This window comes from Parasteatoda tepidariorum, chromosome 11 (assembly GCF_982258835.1).
Source record: "Parasteatoda tepidariorum strain Cologne lab strain chromosome 11, Ptep-v5.0, whole genome shotgun sequence".
Taxonomy (NCBI): Eukaryota; Metazoa; Arthropoda; class Arachnida; order Araneae; family Theridiidae; genus Parasteatoda; species Parasteatoda tepidariorum.
Genome location: NC_141765.1, coordinates 96,046,920 through 96,069,224, shown reverse-complemented (window position 1 = coordinate 96,069,224; position 22,305 = coordinate 96,046,920). Strand labels below are relative to the sequence as shown.

At 33.2% G+C, this 22,305-nt stretch overlaps 1 long non-coding RNA gene across 14 annotated transcripts in view; it reads left to right on the top strand.

Moving 5' to 3' along the window:
* The window catches only part of LOC147801929 (uncharacterized), a 70,021-nt gene that overhangs the window by 20,990 nt on the left and 26,726 nt on the right, over positions 1-22,305 (top strand). For 7 of the 14 annotated variants that reach the window (XR_015430637.1, XR_015430636.1, XR_015430635.1 and 4 more), the window contains exons 1-2: positions 19,428-20,654; positions 21,636-21,753. This is a non-coding gene — a long non-coding RNA (uncharacterized LOC147801929). Of the gene's footprint in view, positions 1-18,071; positions 18,238-19,427; positions 20,655-21,635; positions 21,754-22,305 lie in introns of those variants that run through there. The other 7 variants (XR_015430643.1, XR_015430634.1, XR_015430639.1 and 4 more) reach the window with 3 other exon arrangements.

Sequence of the window (22,305 nt, the reverse complement as noted above, 5' to 3'; positions counted from 1 at the left end):
GGAGGTAGGGAGGCCCAGTAACACTTTCAAAGTATCAGGCAGTACAAAACTCTCTTCTGTTATTATTTAAGCTCTAACATTTCCTCATATTTTTTAAATATTTTTTTCTAATATGTAACTAATACGTTATTTGTTCTTTCCTTTCTCACCTTTTTTTAATCTTTATTTTTAATGTTTTTTTTCCTTCCTTTTTACTAATAACCACTTTGTTGCCTGCAATGCTGTTGTCTGGGGAAGACACTAGAATGTGCAATGGGCGTTGTAGGATGATGATGTCCCACCTCGTTGGAGGTAGGGAGGCCCAGTAACACTTTCAAAGTATCAGGCAGTACAAAACTCTCTTCTGTTATTATTTAAGCTCAAACGTTTCCTCATATTTTTTAAATATTTTTTTTCTAATATGTAACTGATACGTTATTTGTTCTTTCCTTTCCCACCTTTTTTTAATCTTTATTTTTAATGTTTTTTTTTCTTCCTTTTTACTAATAACCACTTTGTTGCCTGCAATGCTGTTGTCTGGGGAAGACACTAGAGTGTGCAATGGGCGTTGTAGGATGATGATGTCCCACCTCGTTTGAGGTAGGGAGGCCCAGTAACACTTTCAAAGTATCAGGCAGTACAAAACTCTCTTCTGTTATTATTTAAGCTCTAACATTTCCTCATATTTTTTAAATATTTTTTTCTAATATGTAACTGATACGTTATTTGTTCTTTCCTTTCCCACCTTTCTTTAATCTTTATTTTTAATGTTTTTTTTTCTTCCTTTTTACTAATAACCACTTTGTTGCCTGCAATGCTGTTGTCTGGGGAAGACACTAGAATGTGCAATGGGCGTTGTAGGATGATGATGTCCCACCTCGTTGGAGGTAGGGAGGCCCAGTAACACTTTCAAAGTATCAGGCAGTACAAAACTCTCTTCTGTTATTATTTAAGCTCTAACGTTTCCTCATATTTTTTAAATATTTTTTTCTAATATGTAACTGATACGTTATTTATTCTTTCCTTTCTCACCTTTTTTTAATCTTTATTTTTAATGTTTTTTTTTCTTCCTTTTTACTAATAACCACTTTGTTGCCTGCAATGCTGTTGTCTGGGGAAGACACTAGAATGTGCAATGGGCGTTGTAAGATGATGATGTCCCACCTCGTTTGAGGTAGGGAGGCCCAGTAACACTTTCAAAGTATCAGGCAGTACAAAACACTCTTCTGTTATTATTTAAGCTCTAACGTTTCCTCATATTTTTTAAATATTTTTTTCTAATATGTAACTGATACGTTATTTGTTCTTTCCTTTCTCAAATTTTTTTAATCTTTATTTTTAATGTTTTTTTTCTTCCTTTTTACTAATAACCACTTTGTTGCCTGCAATGCTGTTGTCTGGGGAAGACACTAGAATGTGCAATGGGCGTTGTAGGATGATGATGTCCCACCTCGTTTGAGGTAGGGAGGCCCAGTAACACTTTCAAAGTATCAGGCAGTACAAAACTCTCTTCTGTTATTATTTAAGCTCAAACGTTTCCTCATATTTTTTAAATATTTTTTTTCTAATATGTAACTTATACGTTATTTGTTCTTTCCTTTCCCACCTTTCTTTAATCTTTATTTTTAATGTTTTTTTTTCTTCCTTTTTACTAATAACCACTTTGTTGCCTGCAATGCTGTTTTCTGGGGAAGACACTAGAATGTGCAATGGGCGTTGTAGGATGATGATGTCCCACCTCATTTGAGGTAGGGAGGCCCAGTAACACTTTCAAAGTATCAGGCAGTACAAAACTCTCTTCTGTTATTATTTAAGCTCTAACATTTCCTCATATTTTTTAAATATTTTTTTCTAATATGTAACTGATACGTTATTTGTTCTTTCCTTTCTCACCTTTTTTTAATCTTTATTTTTAATGTTTTTTTTTCTTCCTTTTTACTAATAACCACTTTGTTGCCTGCAATGCTGTTGTCTGGGGAAGACACTAGAATGTGCAATGGGCGTTGTAGGATGATGATGTCCCACCTCGTTGGAGGTAGGGAGGCCCAGTAACACTTTCAAAGTATCAGGCAGTACAAAACTCTCTTCTGTTATTATTTAAACTCAAACGTTTCCTCATATTTTTTAAATATTTATTTTCTAATATGTAACTGATACGTTATTTGTTCTTTCCTTTCCCACCTTTTTTTAATCTTTATTTTTAATGTTTTTTTTTCTTCCTTTTTACTAATAACCACTTTGTTGCCTGCAATGCTGTTGTCTGGGGAAGACACTAGAGTGTGCAATGGGCGTTGTAGGATGATGATGTCCCACCTCGTTTGAGGTAGGGAGGCCCAGTAACACTTTCAAAGTATCAGGCAGTACAAAACTCTCTTCTGTTATTATTTAAGCTCTAACATTTCCTCATATTTTTTAAATATTTTTTTCTAATATGTAACTGATACGTTATTTGTTCTTTCCTTTCCCACCTTTCTTTAATCTTTATTTTTAATGTTTTTTTTTCTTCCTTTTTACTAATAACCACTTTGTTGCCTGCAATGCTGTTGTCTGGGGAAGACACTAGAATGTGCAATGGGCGTTGTAGGATGATGATGTCCCACCTCGTTGGAGGTAGGGAGGCCCAGTAACACTTTCAAAGTATCAGGCAGTACAAAACTCTCTTCTGTTATTATTTAAGCTCTAACGTTTCCTCATATTTTTTAAATATTTTTTTCTAATATGTAACTGATACGTTATTTATTCTTTCCTTTCTCACCTTTTTTTAATCTTTATTTTTAATGTTTTTTTTTCTTCCTTTTTACTAATAACCACTTTGTTGCCTGCAATGCTGTTGTCTGGGGAAGACACTAGAATGTGCAATGGGCGTTGTAAGATGATGATGTCCCACCTCGTTTGAGGTAGGGAGGCCCAGTAACACTTTCAAAGTATCAGGCAGTACAAAACTCTCTTTTGTTATTATTTAAGCTCTAACATTTCCTCATATTTTTTAAATATTTTTTTCTAATATGTAACTGATACGTTATTTGTTCTTTCCTTTCTCACCTTTTTTTAATCTTTATTTTTAATGTTTTTTTTTCTTCCTTTTTACTAATAACCACTTTGTTACCTGCAATGCTGTTGACTGGGGAAGACACTAGAATGTGCAATGGGCGTTGTAGGATGATGATGTCCCACCTCGTTGGAGGTAGGGAGGCCCAGTAACACTTTCAAAGTATCAGGCAGTACAAAACACTCTTCTGTTATTATTTAAGCTCTAACGTTTCCTCATATTTTTTAAATATTTTTTTCTAATATGTAACTGATACGTTATTTGTTCTTTCCTTTCTCAAATTTTTTTAATCTTTATTTTTAATGTTTTTTTTTCTTCCTTTTTACTAATAACGACTTTGTTGCCTGCAATGCTGTTGTCTGGGGAAGACACTAGAATGTGCAATGGGCGTTGTAGGATGATGATGTCCCACCTCGTTTGAGGTAGGGAGGCCCAGTAACACTTTCAAAGTATCAGGCAGTACAAAACTCTCTTCTGTTATTATTTAAGCTCTAACATTTCCTCATATTTTTTAAGTATTTTTTTCTAATATGTAACTGATACGTTATTTGTTCTTTCCTTTCTCACCTTTTTTTAATCTTTATTTTTAATGTTTTTTTTTCTTCCTTTTTACTAATAACCACTTTGTTGCCTGCAATGCTGTTGTCTGGGGAAGACACTAGAATGTGCAATGGGCGTTGTAAGATGATGATGTCCCACCTCGTTGGAGGTAGGGAGGCCCAGTAACACTTTCAAAGTATCAGGCAGTACAAAACTCTCTTCTGTTATTATTTAAGCTCAAACGTTTCCTTATATTTTTTAAATATTTTTTTTCTAATATGTAACTGATACGTTATTTGTTCTTTCCTTTCTGTGCAATGGGCGTTGTAGGATGATGATGTCTCACCTCGTTGGAGGTAGGGAGGCCCAGTAACACTTTCAAAGTATCAGGCAGTACAAAACTCTCTTCTGTTATTATTTAAGCTCTAACGTTTCCTCGTATTTTTTAAATATTTTTTTCTAGTATGTAACTGATACGTTATTTGTTCTTTCCTTTCTCACCTTTTTTTAATCTTTATTTTTAATGTTTTTTTTTCTTCCTTTTTACTAATAACCACTTTGTTGCTTGCAATGCTGTTGTCTGGGGAAGACACTAGAATGTGCAATGGGCGTTGTAGGATGATGATGTCCCACCTCGTTGGAGGTAGGGAGGCCCAGTAACACTTTCAAAGTATCAGGCAGTACAAAACTCTCTTCTGTTATTATTTAAGCTCTAACATTTCCTCATATTTTTTATATATTTTTTTCTAATATGTAACTGATACGTTATTTGTTCTTTCCTTTCTCACCTTTTTTTAATCTTTATTTTTAATGTTTTTTTTTCTTCCTTTTTACTAATAACCACTTTGTTGCCTGCAATGCTGTTGTCTGGGGAAGACACTAGAATGTGCAATGGGCGTTGTAGGATGATGATGTCCCACCTCGTTGGAGGTAGGGAGGCCCAGTAACACTTTCAAAGTATCAGGCAGTACAAAACTCTCTTCTGTTATTATTTCAGCTCTATCGTTTCCTCATATTTTTTAAATATTTTTTTTCTAATATGTAACTCATACGTTATTTGCTCTTTCCTTTCTCACCTTTTTTTAATCTTTATTTTTAATGTTTTTTTTTTCTTCCTTTTTACTAATAACCACTTTGTTGCCTGCAATGCTGTTGTCTGGGGAAGACACTAGAATGTGCAATGGGCGTTGTAGGATGATGATGTCCCACCTCGTTTGAGGTAGGGAGGCCCAGTAATAATATTCAACGGTTAGGAGTGGGGGGGGGGCAAAAGGACACCCCCAGAAGCCACAAATTGAAAGAAAATATATTTGTTCCCAACGGACAGTTAGGAGCTTGGAGAAGAGATCCAAGGTTGGCGAATTATGTGGCATCACAGTGACGTATGTATTCAAAAATAAAATAAGATTAAAATACAGGGCTGATAGTGCTCCGGAAAATATCTGGATTTCTCGCTAACAGTGATCCGGAAGTTTCCGGAGATCGGAGGTTCAGACGTTTCAAAAAATCATTGATCACAGAAGTTTCCGGAAATCAAATTTTCAAAGGTAGAACTTAAAAACGCTGTTTATTCTGTTTGTAAGGGAGAGTCAGATACATTTTTTTATCAGTAAATAGTTATTATCATAAACTCAAGAAAGAAAGACATATTTGTAAATTTTAATTAATCTCCAGGTCATCATAGGTATGTGTAAATGGTATAGGTATGTGTAAAGTTTTAAATATATTTTAAGTAAACTAAGAGATATTGTGAAAAAGGAAAAAAACCTCGTTTAAATTTTTTTCAATTTAAACTTCTTTTTTTTAAAACTCAGGAAATTTTCCGGAATTTTGACATGGGGTCACAATCACCCCTGAAAATAACACTGCCTGTTTAAAATGCATAATACTTATAAATAAATGTTAAATTATTTTTCAAAAAAAAATGCTGTAAGATATTTGACTTTTTTTGCAAAAGAAAAGGAATACAATTGAGTATAAAATAATCCTAATAGTAATTGAGAAATTTTGTAATGCTTTCCTAAGAATATATTTTTTATATCTTATTCAGTGATCTGCAAAATATCTTCGCTAATCTTAACCATCAGACTAAAAAAACAACCCATTTCACCTTAATTTGATGGTTGCTGTTAGTCCAACAATAATAATCATAGAATGAATCATAACAGTTAAGCAACATTAATGAAATCAAATTGTTGGTAAACCATCAACATGACTTAACAACATCTTCCATTATATTTTGATAATTGTTGGTTCAACAATAAAAAAACATAATTTTCTGGTTGACCATCATAATGGTGAACAACATCTTCCATCTTATATTGATGGTTGTTATATTTAACAACAATATAACATGGTGGTTCAACCATCATACTAGAAAAACAACATGTTCCATCTTAAACGTATATTTTTATCTTTATCAGAAAGACTCATCTTTTTGCTTACGTAAAAAAGGAAAGAAAAAAACAGCGAACTATCTTAAATGTATATTTTTGTCTTTATCAGAAAGACTCATCTTTTTCGTTACGTCGTCAGGATTTCGGAACAATACGAAAATTTAAATGAAACAAAAGCTTTAATATCTGTTATTTTTCATTGAAACGTTCATTTTCAATGAAATGAATTATTAATAATGGATTAATTTTTGTTACTTTTCATTTCATTGAAGTTTAAACTTCAGCATGGTGCGAGCATTTTTTTAAGGTGCTTGTTTTCGATTTTCGCTTTCTAAAAGCCCTTAAAGGTGCTATTTCATGGGGTGCTTCATTTTCCCTTTTCGAAAATGAGTTTTTCGGTTCATAGTGTATGAAAGCGCCAATCATTTGACAGGTTTGCTGAGCTGGGTTCGGTGAGATTATTTCATTCTCATGTGCAACTCCGCTGCATTTAACAAGATATTCTCAATTTCAGTCTTTCATTTTCCACCCTCTGAAATCGAGCCTTCTAATCATTTTTTGAATCGATCGAGCCTTCTAATCATTTTTTGAATCGATCGAGCCTTCAAATCGATTTCTTTATCATTTTTTGATGGCTAGTATAATCAAGAAAAGAGTTCTTTGTCAGGAACTAGTTATTTTATCATGATCATGCAAAGTGTTTGATTATTTTGCTTTTTGTTAATGTATATAGTGCTTAAAAAGGTGCTTATTGTTTGTTGAAAGATTTGACTACGCATCCTGTCGAGACATTTGAGAACTTCAAAACACTCTTTCTTTCTTAATTTTTCCTCGTAAAGACACGTAATGCGCGGAAGAAGAAGAACTCCCGAATACTTTGGATAAGTCAAGTGAATTTTGTAGTAAAACTTAGACAGATTGATTGGGCAACTCCAAAGAGCTGGGTACATCGACCCGAGGTCTATTGTACCCAAACCCTAAATCATGAATAGAAGAAAATCTTTATAAGGACAAATAAGTTATAAAATAAATGCTGTCCATTCCCCAGCCTGTTAGAACCACTACTGCCCCCCCCCACACTGTGTGGCGAGCCTTTACGTAACAGTCGCAAATGAGTCTACGGCCAGTGGTTCTTTTTCCTAACAGGGGAGATAGAGCCGTGATGGCTCTTTCAATGAGGTGAACCGGGTTCGAATCCCAGCTGGACCATACAATTTCCGCATCCAGCTTGCGCTGACAACAGTGCTGACGTAAAATATCCTGAGTGGTAGACAGATCATGAGTCTCTTTGCCGCCAGACTAACTGTGGAAGATTTTCGTGACTTTCCTCTCTGTAACGCAAATGCAGGTTAAATCTATCAAAAAAGTTCACCATGAAGGGAAATTTCTCTTTAAAATTGATCCAGGAGTTCGCTTGTGTCCTGGATTGGGTTCAAAATTAAAAGGATACGGAGTTGAACCTTAGTAGTCGTGAATCCGAAAAATTGGATCGGCTGTTCAATGACGGTTAGAAAATTTAAAATAAAATAGGGGTGATAAGCAGAAACGAGAACAAAGTCAGAAGTTGACTCTTTTAACTTAACAGCAACCCAGTGGGGAAACTTGACAAGGAGAGACCAAGCCAAGATGCAGGCCCTTGAAGAATCATAACGGGCATCCTAAAGAACAAATAAAAAAAAGTTTTAAAAAAAAATTCAGCGTTGAGGCCAAGAATTCTCTTCCACAGGTCCAGGGCTCCTGTATAAGAGCAATGTCTCCATAATTCAACCTTATTGCCGAAAGACTTAATGGATGGAGATTAATCTGACCAACCCTGATTGATACTATTATCGTAGATGGTTATAAGAATGACAATTAACAATTTTGGTTGGATTTAGGAGGAAACTACAATGAAGGAAAAAGAGAATTGGCGACGGAAGTTTTCTTCCGCGGTATGGCGTCCTCTTAATAACACATCTGAAAAGGAAAGGAGGTCCTAATCTTTCTTAACCGGGTGTAAGAGCTACTCTATTGTTTAATCAACTTATTTTTTACTTCTTTTTAATTAGTAATGAAGGAAGAGGTGAATTTGCGACGGAAGTTTTCTTCCGCGGTATGGCGTCCTCTTAATAAAACATCTGAAAAGGAAAGTAAGTCCCAATTTTTCACAACCGGGTGTAAGAGCTGCTCTATTGTTTAATTAACTCCTTCTTTTTAATTAGTAATGAAAAATGAGGAAAATTTGCGACGGAAGTTTTCTTCCGCAGTATGGCGTCCTCTTAATAAAACATCTGAAAAGGAAAGTAAGTCCCAATTTTTCACAACCGGGTGTAAGAGCTGCTCTATTGTTTAATTAACTCCTTCTTTTTAATTAGTAATGAAAAATGAGGAAAATTTGCGACGGAAGTTTTCTTCCGCAGTATGGCGTCCTCTTAATAACACATCTGAAAAGGAAAGGAAGAACTAATTTTTCACAACCGGTTGTAAGAGCTGCTCTATTGTTTAATTAACTCCTTCTTTTTAATTAGTAATGAAGGAAGAGGTGAATTTGCGACGGAAGTTTTCTTCCGCGGTATGGCGTCCTCTTAATAAAACATCTGAAAAGGAAAGTAAGTCCCAATTTTTCACAACCGGTTGTAAGAGCTGCTCTATTGTTTAATTAACTCCTTCTTTTTAATTAGTAATGAAAAATGAGGAAAATTTGCGACGGAAGTTTTCTTCCGCAGTATGGCGTCCTCTTAATAAAACATCTGAAAAGGAAAGTAAGTCCCAATTTTTCACAACCGGGTGTAAGAGCTGCTCTATTGTTTTATTAACTCCTTCTTTTTAATTAGTAATGAAAAATGAGGAAAATTTGCGACGGAAGTTTTCTTCCGCAGTATGGCGTCCTCTTAATAAAACATCTGAAAAGGAAAGTAAGTCCCAATTTTTCACAACCGGGTGTAAGAGCTGCTCTATTGTTTTATTAACTCCTTCTTTTTAATTAGTAATGAAAAATGAGGAAAATTTGCGACGGAAGTTTTCTTCCGCAGTATGGCGTCCTCTTAATAAAACATCTGAAAAGGAAAGTAAGACCCAATTTTTCCCTACCGGGTGTAAGAGCTGCTCTATTGTTTTATTAACTCCTTCTTTTTAATTAGTAATGAAAAATGAGGAAAATTTGCGACGGAAGTTTTCTTCCGCAGTATGGCGTCCTCTTAATAACACATCTGAAAAGGAAAGAAAGAACTAATTTTTCACAACCGGTTGTAAGAGCTGCTCTATTGTTTAATTAACTCCTTCTTTTTAATTAGTAATGAAGGAAGAGGTGAATTTGCGACGGAAGTTTTCTTCCGCGGTATGGCGTCCTCTTAATAAAACATCTGAAAAGGAAAGTAAGTCCCAATTTTTCACAACCGGGTGTAAGAGCTGCTCTATTGTTTTATTAACTCCTTCTTTTTAATTAGTAATGAAAAATGAGGAAAATTTGCGACGGAAGTTTTCTTCCGCAGTATGGCGTCCTCTTAATAACACATCTGAAAAGGAAAGTAAGAACTAATTTTTCACAACCGGTTGTAAGAGCTGCTCTATTGTTTAATTAACTCCTTCTTTTTAATTAGTAATGAAGGATGAGGAAAATTTGCAACGGAAGTTTTCTTTCGCGGTATGGCGTCCTCTTAATAACACATCTGAAAAGGAAAGTAAGTAATAATATTTCACAACCGGGTGTAAGAGCTGCTCTATTGTTTTATTAACTCCTTCTTTTGAATTAGTAATGAAGGAGGAGGAAAATTTGCAACGGAAGTTTTCTTTCGCGATATGGTGTCCTCTTAATAACACATCTGAAAAGGAAAGTAAGTAATAATATTTCACAACCGGGTGTAAGAGCTGCTCTATTGTTTTATTAACTCCTTCTTTTGAATTAGTAATGAAGGATGAGGAAAATTTGCAACGGAAGTTTTCTTTCGCGGTATGGCGTCCTCTTAATAACACATCTGAAAAGGAAAGTAAGTAATAATATTTCACAACCGGGTGTAAGAGCTGCTCTATTGTTTTATTAACTCCTTCTTTTGAATTAGTAATGAAGGAGGAGGAAAATTTGCAACGGAAGTTTTCTTTCGCGATATGGTGTCCTCTTAATAACACATCTGAAAAGGAAAGTAAGTAATAATATTTCACAACCGGGTGTAAGAGCTGCTCTATTGTTTTATTAACTCCTTCTTTTGAATTAGTAATGAAGGATGAGGAAAATTTGCAACGGAAGTTTTCTTTCGCGGTATGGCGTCCTCTTAATAACACATCTGAAAAGGAAAGTAAGTAATAATATTTCACAACCGGGTGTAAGAGCTGCTCTATTGTTTTATTAACTCCTTCTTTTGAATTAGTAATGAAGGAGGAGGAAAATTTGCAACGGAAGTTTTCTTTCGCGATATGGTGTCCTCTTAATAACACATCTGAAAAGGAAAGTAAGTAATAATATTTCACAACCGGGTGTAAGAGCTGCTCTATTGTTTTATTAACTCCTTCTTTTGAATTAGTAATGAAGGATGAGGAAAATTTGCAACGGAAGTTTTCTTTCGCGGTATGGCGTCCTCTTAATAACACATCTGAAAAGGAAAGTAAGTAATAATATTTCACAACCGGGTGTAAGAGCTGCTCTATTGTTTTATTAACTCCTTCTTTTGAATTAGTAATGAAGGATGAGGAAAATTTGCAACGGAAGTTTTCTTTCGCGGTATGGCGTCCTCTTAATAACACATCTGAAAAGGAAAGTAAGTAATAATATTTCACAACCGGGTGTAAGAGCTGCTCTATTGTTTTATTAACTCCTTCTTTTGAGATAGTAATGAAGGATGAGGAAAATTTGCAACGGAAGTTTTCTTTCGCGGTATGGCGTCCTCTTAATAACACATCTGAAAAGGAAAGTAAGTAATAATATTTCACAACCGGGTGTAAGAGCTGCTCTATTGTTTTATTAACTCCTTCTTTTGAATTAGTAATGAAGGATGAGGAAAATTTGCAACGGAAGTTTTCTTTCGCGGTATGGCGTCCTCTTAATAACACATCTGAAAAGGAAAGTAAGTAATAATATTTCACAACCGGGTGTAAGAGCTGCTCTATTGTTTTATTAACTCCTTCTTTTGAATTAGTAATGAAGGAGGAGGAAAATTTGCAACGGAAGTTTTCTTTTGCGGTATGGCGTATTCTTAATAACACATCTGAAAAGGAAAGTAAGTAATAGTTTTTCACAACCCGTGTAAGAGCTGCTCTATTGTTCTATGAACTCCTTCTTTTCAATTAGTAAGGAATGAAGAGGAAAATTTGCGACGTAAGTTTTCTTCCGCGGTATGGCGTCCTCTTAATAACACATCTGAAAAGGAAAAGAAGTCCTAATTCCCCCCCCACCATGTGTAAGAGCTGCTCTATTGTTTAATTAACTCATTCTTTTGAATTAGTAATGTAGGATGAGGAAAATTTGCGAGAGAAGTTTTCTTTCGTGATCTGCCTCGTTTAGCCCAGGCTGGGCTATGAAGTCAGTTCTTCCAGCAACAGACGAAGACTTTTCGATTAAAAAGGAATGGTGGTGGGGCGGGGAAGTTGTGGCACTGGAAATTATAGGGGCAGAAAAAGGGATGAAAGGTAGTTCTTTTCCTCATTCTGCATATATATGGTAGGTAAGGTACTCACATTATGTCCACCTAAGCTGCACAGTCTGCTATTGGACGGTGGATGGACTGGGAAACATCCCTGAGGATGATCCGAAGACACGCCATAGCAATTTTGATCCTCTGTAGAGAGAAAGGCACCCCTGCTTTGGTAGGTCGACGATCTGTGCATGAAGTCGACCTCTTTACAGTAGTTTAACAGTTTAACGAGATCCGATACCACACACCATCGGTCCCTACGCAGGCTGATCAAAGTGGTCACCCGCTTACTGACCGCAGCTAGCGATGTCAATTTGCTTCTTGCTGTATTGATCACTGTACCTCGTGTCTTTCCTCTCCACGTAACTCGGGTTAGTTTCATCAGAAAGTCCTCCAAGCAGGCAAATTTCTCCCAACCCTGTGTCTTCTGGATTGAACTTAGAATTACATAGCTACTGAACTGAACAGTCATAAACTCAAAATTGGGTTGACTGTTCAAAGACTGTAATAAAATAAACCATGAATGAAAGAGTCCTATAATTATTCCCTGTTTGAAGGAAGCAATTATTTCATCTTAATTATATCTTAGCTGTCGTTGAAAAATGGTAAGTAAAACGAGGGGGAAAAAAAGTGTATTTTTGCATTCGTTAGGTGGACTGGTCTAAAATGTGACAACATAATTTATAAGCTCCTATTTATCAGTAAATATAATACAAATTTGAAGGCCCTATCTAAAGAAAAGATTTTAAAAAAATAATAATTCACATACAATTGTAGAGTATTTAAGTATAAAATTTTACAATAATGACTAATGGATGCCTTAGGTGATAAAGCGTTCACACCGGTTTCGAATTCTAGGGATGTCAATACGAATTCCGGCTCACAAATATCCTCAGTGATGGACGGATCATGGGTTAAAACCCCCTTACCGTTAGGCTAACAGTGGGAGGTCTCGTGGTTTTCCTCTCCGTGAGAAAATCACGTATAACTAATATTTCAAACTAGCCATTACGAAAAATAAATAATTTAATCACTTTGGTCACACTTTCAAGCGCGAAGGCACACTCGTGAAACATTGATGTTATTAAAAAAAACAATAGTGCGTGGAGTCTCTCCGCGCGGAAGAAGTTAAACTTCGCAACCTGCGACGTTAATTGTAGAAGAATCAGCAGTCGTAGAAGGATCACTAGTTCTATTCAACGACTCTTTTTCCTGCTCCGCTCGCTTCCGTGCTTTGTAATCACGGTAATATTGTGCATTTTTCCCTCTTGAACCAGTGGAAGTGCTTGTGGTTGCCTCACCTGGAAAATGTATTTGTATTAATAATGTATGTGAATGTGTCATAATGTAATTTCAGAAGAGAAGCAATAAATTGATATTCACAAGAGACGTACCTTGACATAAACCTTAAATCCGTGGGATTGTTTTCACTCATTTTTTACAATTGTTATCCACTAAATTTGAAAATAAAAAATACTACCCTATTAAATTATATGTGTTTCAAAACAAACTAAAAAAATATTTATAGAAAAACAATACTTTTATTATTTTAATGCTAGTGAGAACCAAAACAATATGGAAATGAATGAGGGAAAACTGGATCCTACCACGTGATTTCCCGGCCAATAAAAATGTATCGTTAAACGTTTAACGCAACCTTGTTGGAAGTCGCATAAGAAGTATATCACTTCAAAAATTAATGGAACGTATTTTCGATGTTTTAAATTTCTTTGAGCATTTGATAATTTCGCATTTCTTAAATTAAATATACGCTGTCGAAAAAGGTATAAAAAGTTGAAGGTTAAATGAACAAATTGGAATAACAAACATGTACACATTAATAAATATTTCTTAGTTATTCACTTATATGTATACTCTCTTATACATAAAGTATCTCTCCAGAAAAGTTCGCCTTCTTCAAGTAGTTCCATTTGTAGCCACTACATTTAAAAAAAAAGTTGTTAACTACATTTGTAACTAAGTAGTTGTAGTAAACTACACAAATAATGTAGTTTTTCTGACCGCAGGTTGAACTAAACGTGAGTATTTTTCGTTGTTTTCTTTTCCATTTAAACACACATCATTTTTTTCCAGCAGAATGGTTGTTTATCTGAGAAAAAACATCTTTTTATTATTATTTTTTATCTGATTTGATAAGAAGGAAAAGAAGAAAAAAAATCTTTAAATTAAAATCGAATCTTATGTATGGAACATTGGTATGGAAACAGAATATCAGAAATGAAAAAAACGGTGCAAAAGTAATTAGTGGTCTATCCTTATTTAGGGTAAACTAACCAGTGAAGGAACACTTAAGCTTCGCTTGCCCTTTAAAAAATCATATTAATTCCAAAATTCGTAATTTTAGTTAAATGACACTGTCAACATATTTGTTACTTATTGCAAATTATGTAAAAAAATTGTAGAGAACTTACATAATATTGTTTTAAAGTTTTGGAGGTTCAAATAACAAGTAGTAAAAAGACCAAGTGAAGGAACAGCTCTTACCAGTGAATGAACACCCAGTAAAGGAACACTTAATTTTGGTTATTTTTTAATGCTCTTTATGAATTTATAAGCCATACAAATATTTAAAAATAAGCCTATTCTTGAAATTATAACCGCCAGTTGGAAACCATTGCTCTAGAGCTATGTGTGATATCTCATAACAGCACACGACGCAATAAGCTTTACCACTTTTATGTAATTTTCCGATAACTTCTTGGACGAAAACACGATCTCCTTTCCTTTCTGACCAGTTCCATCTTCCCGGATTTTTTTTTTTTTTTTAATATTTTGATCAATTTTGCGAACATTTATTTTATCAGAACGAGAAATTATGTCCGTTCTTAACAGTCGCCATTGTGACTCATTTTAATACGTTAAAAATTCAATTTAAATATTACATCAACATGTATATGTACATTAAAAATTCTGCAAGAAAATAAATATGGCTTATAAATCCTTTTCTAAATATCTTAATTCCTTTCCAAAAACTAAAATAGAATTAGATTGAAAATATGCACGTGCTCAAACAGGAAAAATAAATGACCACGTGCGATTTCCTTTGTTGTTGGGGCAAGACTTAATAGAGTGGAAATCGATGGAATCCTCTCCTCTACTCTTTTGAAATACTTCCCGGCGTTATTTCAGCAATCTAACATCAAGATAAGGAATTTCCTCATAGCCAAAGATTCCAAGGGAGAGCAGGTGTCGAAATGAGAAGAAATGTTACAGGAAGTGAGGGAGGATGCTAAAGTCGGGAAGATTTGTGGTCAGCGAAGTGACTGATAAATGTCCCGCGTCGAGGTGGGTGGAAAAGAGAAGGATTTGTACACAGTCGAATTTAAAACCCATCCACCACATTAATGCCGGCCAAAACAAAGAGTCAAAACGGGGGTCTTGTAATAAAAATCAGTGCAAAAGAGAGCCGCGTGAAAGATAATAGAGCAGTGATTCTCGACCTTTTTTTTGTGGAGGCACACTTTTAACGATTTCGAGATTTGACGGAACGCAATGAAAAAAATTAGTTTAAAAAAAAGTTGTTTACTTACCTATAATACACTGTGTTAAATAGTTCGTGATAATAATTTTGAATGTGAAATTAAATAATATGTCCTACAATAGCACGTTTATTAAGAGATGAATTATTTCTTTTGACTAATTTTTTTATTAGTTAGTAACAGTTTTTTATATTTTTTGCTAGTTATTAATTGTTAGCGTGTTTTCTATAGTTATTAACTATTAATTTTTTTACATTGTTATTTTTTTGTGATTTCCTGTTAACTAGTTTTTTTGCTAATTATTAATTGTTAACTTATTTTTTTTGTCAGTTATCCTTTGTTAAATTCCTTTTATAACTATTATTTACATAGCTTACTTTAATGATTGGCCTTTCTTTCCGCTTGAAAGTTAATATTTAGCTTTCTTTCTTTTGTTAATTAATAATTTTAATAGTCATTAAATTTTCCACTTATTTCAACATTTTTTAAAATTGCCAAAGACAATTTAAACGCCTCCTTCCTATTTTAAGATTGTCAGAGAAAAGACAATCGCCGACGTTCACGCGGTTAAAACCAGGAAAATTTATAAAATATATATATATATATATATATAATAAGTATGTATAGGTAATATTATATATACATACACTTTTCCTCAATTCAAACTTTACTCGTAAAAAAAAAAGCGTTATAATTTTTATTGTATCATTTCTAATATTTGGCGGCACATTTTAAGAATTTGGCATCACACAAAAGTGCCGCGGCACAGTGGTTGAGAATCACTGTAATAGAGGGATAATAGATAATAATGTCCAAAGGCGTACGCTTGCTGCGATTAGGTCAATGAACTTGAAAGAGTGGGATTTAATGTTTTGATTATAAAAATATTAGGTGATTTTATATTGTGTTTTGATTGGGTGTTTTCTTCCAGCCATCAAACTTGTTTTGAAATTTTCAGTCCCGCTTTCTTCTTTAGTAATTCAACGTTAGCATTTTTGTTTTAAGAGTTTTATATCATATAATTTATATATATATATATATATATATATATATATATATATATATATATATATATATATATATATGCGCAGTGGAAGTGCGCAATTAATTAAAATCTTACGTACGGAAGCTAACGTGACTTTGCAAAATCTCCCTATTGTTGTTGTTGTTGTAGTTTATTTACGTCGCACTAGAGCTGCACAATGGGCTATTGGCGACGGTTTAAGAATCATCCCTGAGGTTGATCCGAAGGCATGCCATTACGATTTTGATCTTTTGCAGAGGGGATGGCACCCCCGCTGCACTTTACAGTAGCACTGTTTAACGAACGAGAACCAATACCTCACATCCTCGATCCCTACGCAGACTGATCCAAGTAGTCACCCACCCTCACACTGATCGCAACCAGTGACGCTTGACTTCGGTGATCTGGTGGGAACCGTGTCTTAACGATCAGTCCACTGGGGGACAAATCTCTCTATTGAGTCATATTTCAAAGTAGATCTCTAAACATAGTCTTAATCTCAAAATTTTGAAATAATTTTTTTCAGCTGTTTTTTATAAAACACTGTTCGATAATTATTTTTCTTCTGAAAATCTGTCATATGTCGACATTGGTCATTGGTCCATTTCACTTGAAATAAACTTATGTTTTTTTTTTTTCCTCATTCAAAATGAGAAAATATAGCACATGATATTAGAATGTGAATTCTTTTTATATGTAGATGAAAATAATGAATACAAAACGGGATTTATCACATTGCATCATGAGACTACAAATAACTTGATTTGCTACAAAATCGGCACGAATAAACCACGTCATAGTTGGATATCTAAATGAGCGATTCGTAATAATATCGAAATTTTATAAACATCGTGGAAATACGTCATTTAAATTTGCGATAAAGTTAAATTTGCGAGTTTATTTAAATGCCCCATTTCAAACTTTCAAAACGTAAAATAAATTTTTAAAATAATCGCGATTTCAGAAACTACGTGAAAATGGGTAGCAATAACTACGGAAAAGTCATTGAATTTACCATTAACCCACACACATGAAGAGCGTCATAAGTAATAACTAGAATTCAAAATTCGTGTATCGTAATAATGTCGTTTTGAAAATATGGTATTTTCAAAACTATGCGTAAATCCGTAGGGTTAAGAATCGAAAAAAAGAGATCGAAAAACGACATTGATTGAGATTGGGTGTGTTAAAAACCTTACTAAGCAATTATGGATTTTTTTTTAAAAAAAATTCTTATTATTTTCTTTTTCTTTTTTTGTTGTTGATTATTTTATTTAGGTTGTTGCCGCAGGCCGCTCGCTCATCGACAGTTGGCGGGCATTTTTGAAACTAAACATTTTTGAAACTTAATCCCTTAATTACGCGGTCTTGCCTGTTTTCGCAGCTGACTATTTTACCAACTATTTAGTTGTATTTTTACATTTTTCAAGATCTTATTATGTACGCAACCACGCAAATTATATTTTCAATAACATACTAATCAATTGTGCTAGTCATTTAGTTTAGGTCTTTCTTAAAATTAAAGGTTCGTTTTTAAATTATTTTATTTAACAACCGTCGTTGAACAGCCGACCCAGATTTAGAGTTTAGGACTATTATTTTTCAACTCCGTAGTCTTCAAATTTTGAAGTCAATCCAGAAGAAAAGGGAAAACTAAGATCAAGTATAGGGCGAAATTTTGACTTCGTGGAGGACATTTGGTGGAACTAACCAGCATTTGCGTTACTTGGAGAGGAAAACCATGAAAACCTTTATCGATTAGCCCGACTGCAAAGGGACTCCAAACCATGATCTATCCTACCACTGAAGATATTTCAAGTCAGCACTGTGGTCGATTCATGCAAATTTACAGACTTTACTCTCGCTTTTGGACTCTCCACCTACGCTATAGCACTGAACTGAAAAGTTAAAACAACTATTGCTTTTTTATTATTACTTTTATTACTGTTTCTAACTATAATAACTACATTTCTTTTTCAGATAAAATTTATTAACTTCACTATATTCCTAAGTTGAACCCGATCCAGAAGACAAGGGAACTCCTGGATTAAGTATCTTTTCCTCATCACTTTTTGTGAAACTAACCAGCATTTGCTTTATGTGGAGAGGAAAGTCACGATTTTTTTAAAAAAGAAAGTTGCAACAGGTTATAAGTTATTATTTTTTCAAATTAAGAGCCAAAGCTTCTTTCCAATCTTACGTAAAACTTATTTTAATTTAATATACTTTGTTACTACGTGAATAATGCTAAGTAATTGCTATGCTTTTAGTGTGAAAAATCTCAGTCATTACAACACGCGAGTTTTAAATCACACATTTAAATAATCACTTTTTAATGTACTGTGTTTTGTCCGTTTTTATTGAAAATCCATGTTATTCTTTAATTTTTAACAGTTTTTATAATGCAATCCCAGATGATTTTAAAAATTCCGATATTTATTACATCATGGGAATTATAAATAATACATTCAAATAATTACTCATAGTTACTTATTCGTGCTAATTTTATCGTAAATTAATGCATCTTTTGTTCGATTATTGCGATAATAAATTTTGCCTTTAAGTTTTGCTTTTTGTTTAAACTCTATAAATTTTCTTTAATAAAGATATTTAATTTGATTTTATATTACTCATTAAAATACATTTGTATATATATATATATATATATATATATATATATATATATATATATATATATATATATATATATATATATATATATATATATATATATATATATATATATATATATATATATATATATATATATATTTTTTTTTACTCTTCTTTCAGTGAGCATTACAATTTTTTTCATAGAATTTCTATTCCTTTTCCCCAATATTCAAATATCGATATACTATACTTTTTTTTAGTCGAATTAATTACTGATAAATATGGAAAAAAAATTGAAAAAACGCAAAAACGGGTACTCAGCTAGTAATAGATAATAAAAAAAATGAATTCATGCTCTATTATGCCTTTAATAAAATAATAAGCAAATTCCTCAAAGAAAATTTAATCAAGAAAAAGAAAATATTTAACAGATCATCATTCGAGGGCACTTTGATAACTGTAGCAACATTTAAAGTCATATAAGATTGACTCAAACTTGCTGAAGAATTTGGTTATTATTTATTAGATCTGCAGGTTTGTGTGCTCAATTTAGGCTGGGAAGATTTCCGTACCGTGATCGAATAATCGCTATGTCTTGGCCACTTCAGGGCAGCGGACTGCGAGAAACTAAAAGAAACGTCGTAAAATGAGACTAACTCGAAGGGCGTAACTCATAGCCACTCCCAAGCAAACATTTACATGTTTTTCTTAATAATTTTCCCCATTAAAATCAATTAGGCTCCTTGGAGATCGTAATTGGCGTTTTAGATCACGATACGGAAATATCCTCTTTATTCTTATTATACCTTTGTCAAATAGAGAGACAGATAGCTCAATACAGAGAAGTTGGAGCACGGTGACTCAGGGGATAGAGTTTTTGACTTCTAATACGGTGAACCGGGTTCGAATCCCGACAATGGCTTATTGATTCGAGATCTGCACCCGGCCCGCACCAACCACAGTGCTGATGTAACGTATCCTTAGTAGTAGACGGACCATGGGTTAGATTCAGCTCGTCGTCAGGCAAAACAAAACTGTGGGAGTTTTTCAGGGGATTTCCTTTCCATGTAACTCAAATGCGGGTTAGTTCCATCATAAAGTCCTCCACGTAGGCAAATTTCTCCCAATACTAGGCCTAGGTGTTCCCTTGTCTTCTGGATTTGGTTAAAAATTACAAGACTACTGAGTTGGACATGAGTAGTCGTGAACACAAAAAATCGGATCGGTTGTTAAATAAAATAAAATATAGTGAGTGTCCTCAGTGGTAGACGGATCATGGGTTCCTTTGCAGTCAGGCTAACCGTGGGAGGTTTTTGCTGTTTTATTCTCCATGCAACTATAATGCGGGTTAGTCTCATCAAAAAAGTCCGTCATGGAGGCAAAATTTCTCCGAATATTTGATCCAGGGGTTCCCTTGTCATCTGTATTGGGTTCAAAATTACAAGACTACAGTGTTGAACATTAGTAGTTGTAAACCCTGAAATTGGATCGGCTGTTCAACGAAAGTAATAAAATAAAATACTGAGAAGGACAGTTCGAGGATAAATCCAAGGTAAAAGCGGGATTCAAACACGCAAACTCTACGCTTAGAATTAGATTATTTATTCTAATTTCTGCTCTTTTTTTTTAAGATGTTTACCAAATAGTCTGCCGCGCACTGCTATCTTACCTTTCATAAAATTTGAATTCCAAAAAAACTAATAACGGATAGAAAATTAGTAAGCTAAAAGCGTAAAAATATTTTCACACAGTCCTTCGAAACTGATTTAATGTCAATTTTTTTTTTATTAGCATTTGAATTGCTTTTAGCATTAATTAATTGAAAAAATAACAAAAAGATAATTTTTAAATTAAAAAAATTCGACTAAAATAAAAAAAATTCTTTGAAACTACAAATTTTGGGGTGCACAACCTTTTTTAATACTTACTCTGCATGTTGACTAGTGATAGGTTGCTTGAGTATTTTATGTTATAGTAATTTTTATATAAATATTATATTCAGAAACGAAATTATCTGCAGGGATGGGGATACATACATAAGATCAAAATAGTACTAGTATTTCAATTTTTGCTTTATTTAGGTCGATATTACACTTGTTATTTTTGAGCTAGTTTTAGTTTCAAATTTATTATAAGTGCTCTCTTTTATTTTGAAGTTTTATTTGGAGAAAAAATTATTGAATTGTGTAGGGTATTATAAATGGTGTATACCTGTTTGGTGTGGTATATATATATATTATATCGTTCTGTAACGAAGTGAACAAGAAATTTACTCATTAGTAAGAGATAACAAAACTGAAATAATTCATTTGCTAGTTTAAAACAGTGCTTAACATTCGAGGAACCAGTTTATTTGTTTATTTATTTTCTTGATAAATTTGTGTGTATTGTGTAATACTTAGCTTTGTTAATCTGAAATGCTCTAATGTTTTTAAACATTACTTCTCAGTATTCCAATTGCTATTTTTGATTGAAATATTATCTTTATTTCATTGTTTTGTAACTGTTATATTAAGATACAAAGTCTACGGTGTTCATTCTAGACCTTAAAAATGCCATTGGAAACTGGAAAGAGCCCCTAAAAAAGGGCACCCATCATAAAAAAAAGCATTATGTACAAATATTTGCTTGACTTTTAAGACACTCAAAATATACAAAGTTTATCACTAAGAAACTTTTTTTTAGCGATAATTAGTTTAAATTAAAAAAAATAGTTCCTTAGTTAAATTGGTACTTTCTAGAAATTGGTTTTAAAGTGAGCTTATTATCAAATTTCGAAGCTCATAAAAAAATATCGATATGGTTTGAGAGTTGGTTGGTGTAAAATTTACAGTTTTGCAAAATCCTCAGATTGTTTTTTTTTCTTTTTTCATGTTGATAGCTATGCTTATTTATGTACTTAATTTAAAATATTTTTTCTTTCTTATCTAGATGATGAAATTGTTGGACATCCTTGAAATTCTTTTGGAAGCTGAAGATTGCAAACAAGAAAGAATTGATGGTGGTATCATTGGTAGTCAAAAACTAGAGGCTATCAGCTGATCTAATGGTTAGTTAGTAATTAACAATAAACTTAAATTTTACATACAATTTATGAACTTTGATTAGATTAGAGAGATGATTGTGCTCCGGAAAAAGTACAGATTTTTCCCTTGTATTTTAAAGTTTCCTTCTTGAGGTAAATGCTTAGAAAAAACGACTAACAAGAATTTACAATAGGTAGTTAAAGGCATTTACATAATAAAATATTTACATAATTAAAAAATAACTTAAGCCAATAATTCTCTTTCTTGTGTGTTTTATAATTTATAATAACTACTGAAACCAAACTTTAAATTTATTAATTGATAATGAACGAGTTCTTATATGACGAGCCTACAATATGAATTTTTAACATGTGGGTCATTTATTAATTTATTTTTGTAACATAATAGACCTGCTAAATGTAACTAAGGTGCTGGTTTTCGTTTTGCTACCTAAATGTTTCATTTACTACTTACCTTTAACTACCTTGTATTACCTTTTATATTTTTAACATTCTATTATGTAAACACTTTTTAAATGGTATAGTTATATATTGATCAATTATCGTTTGTTAAAA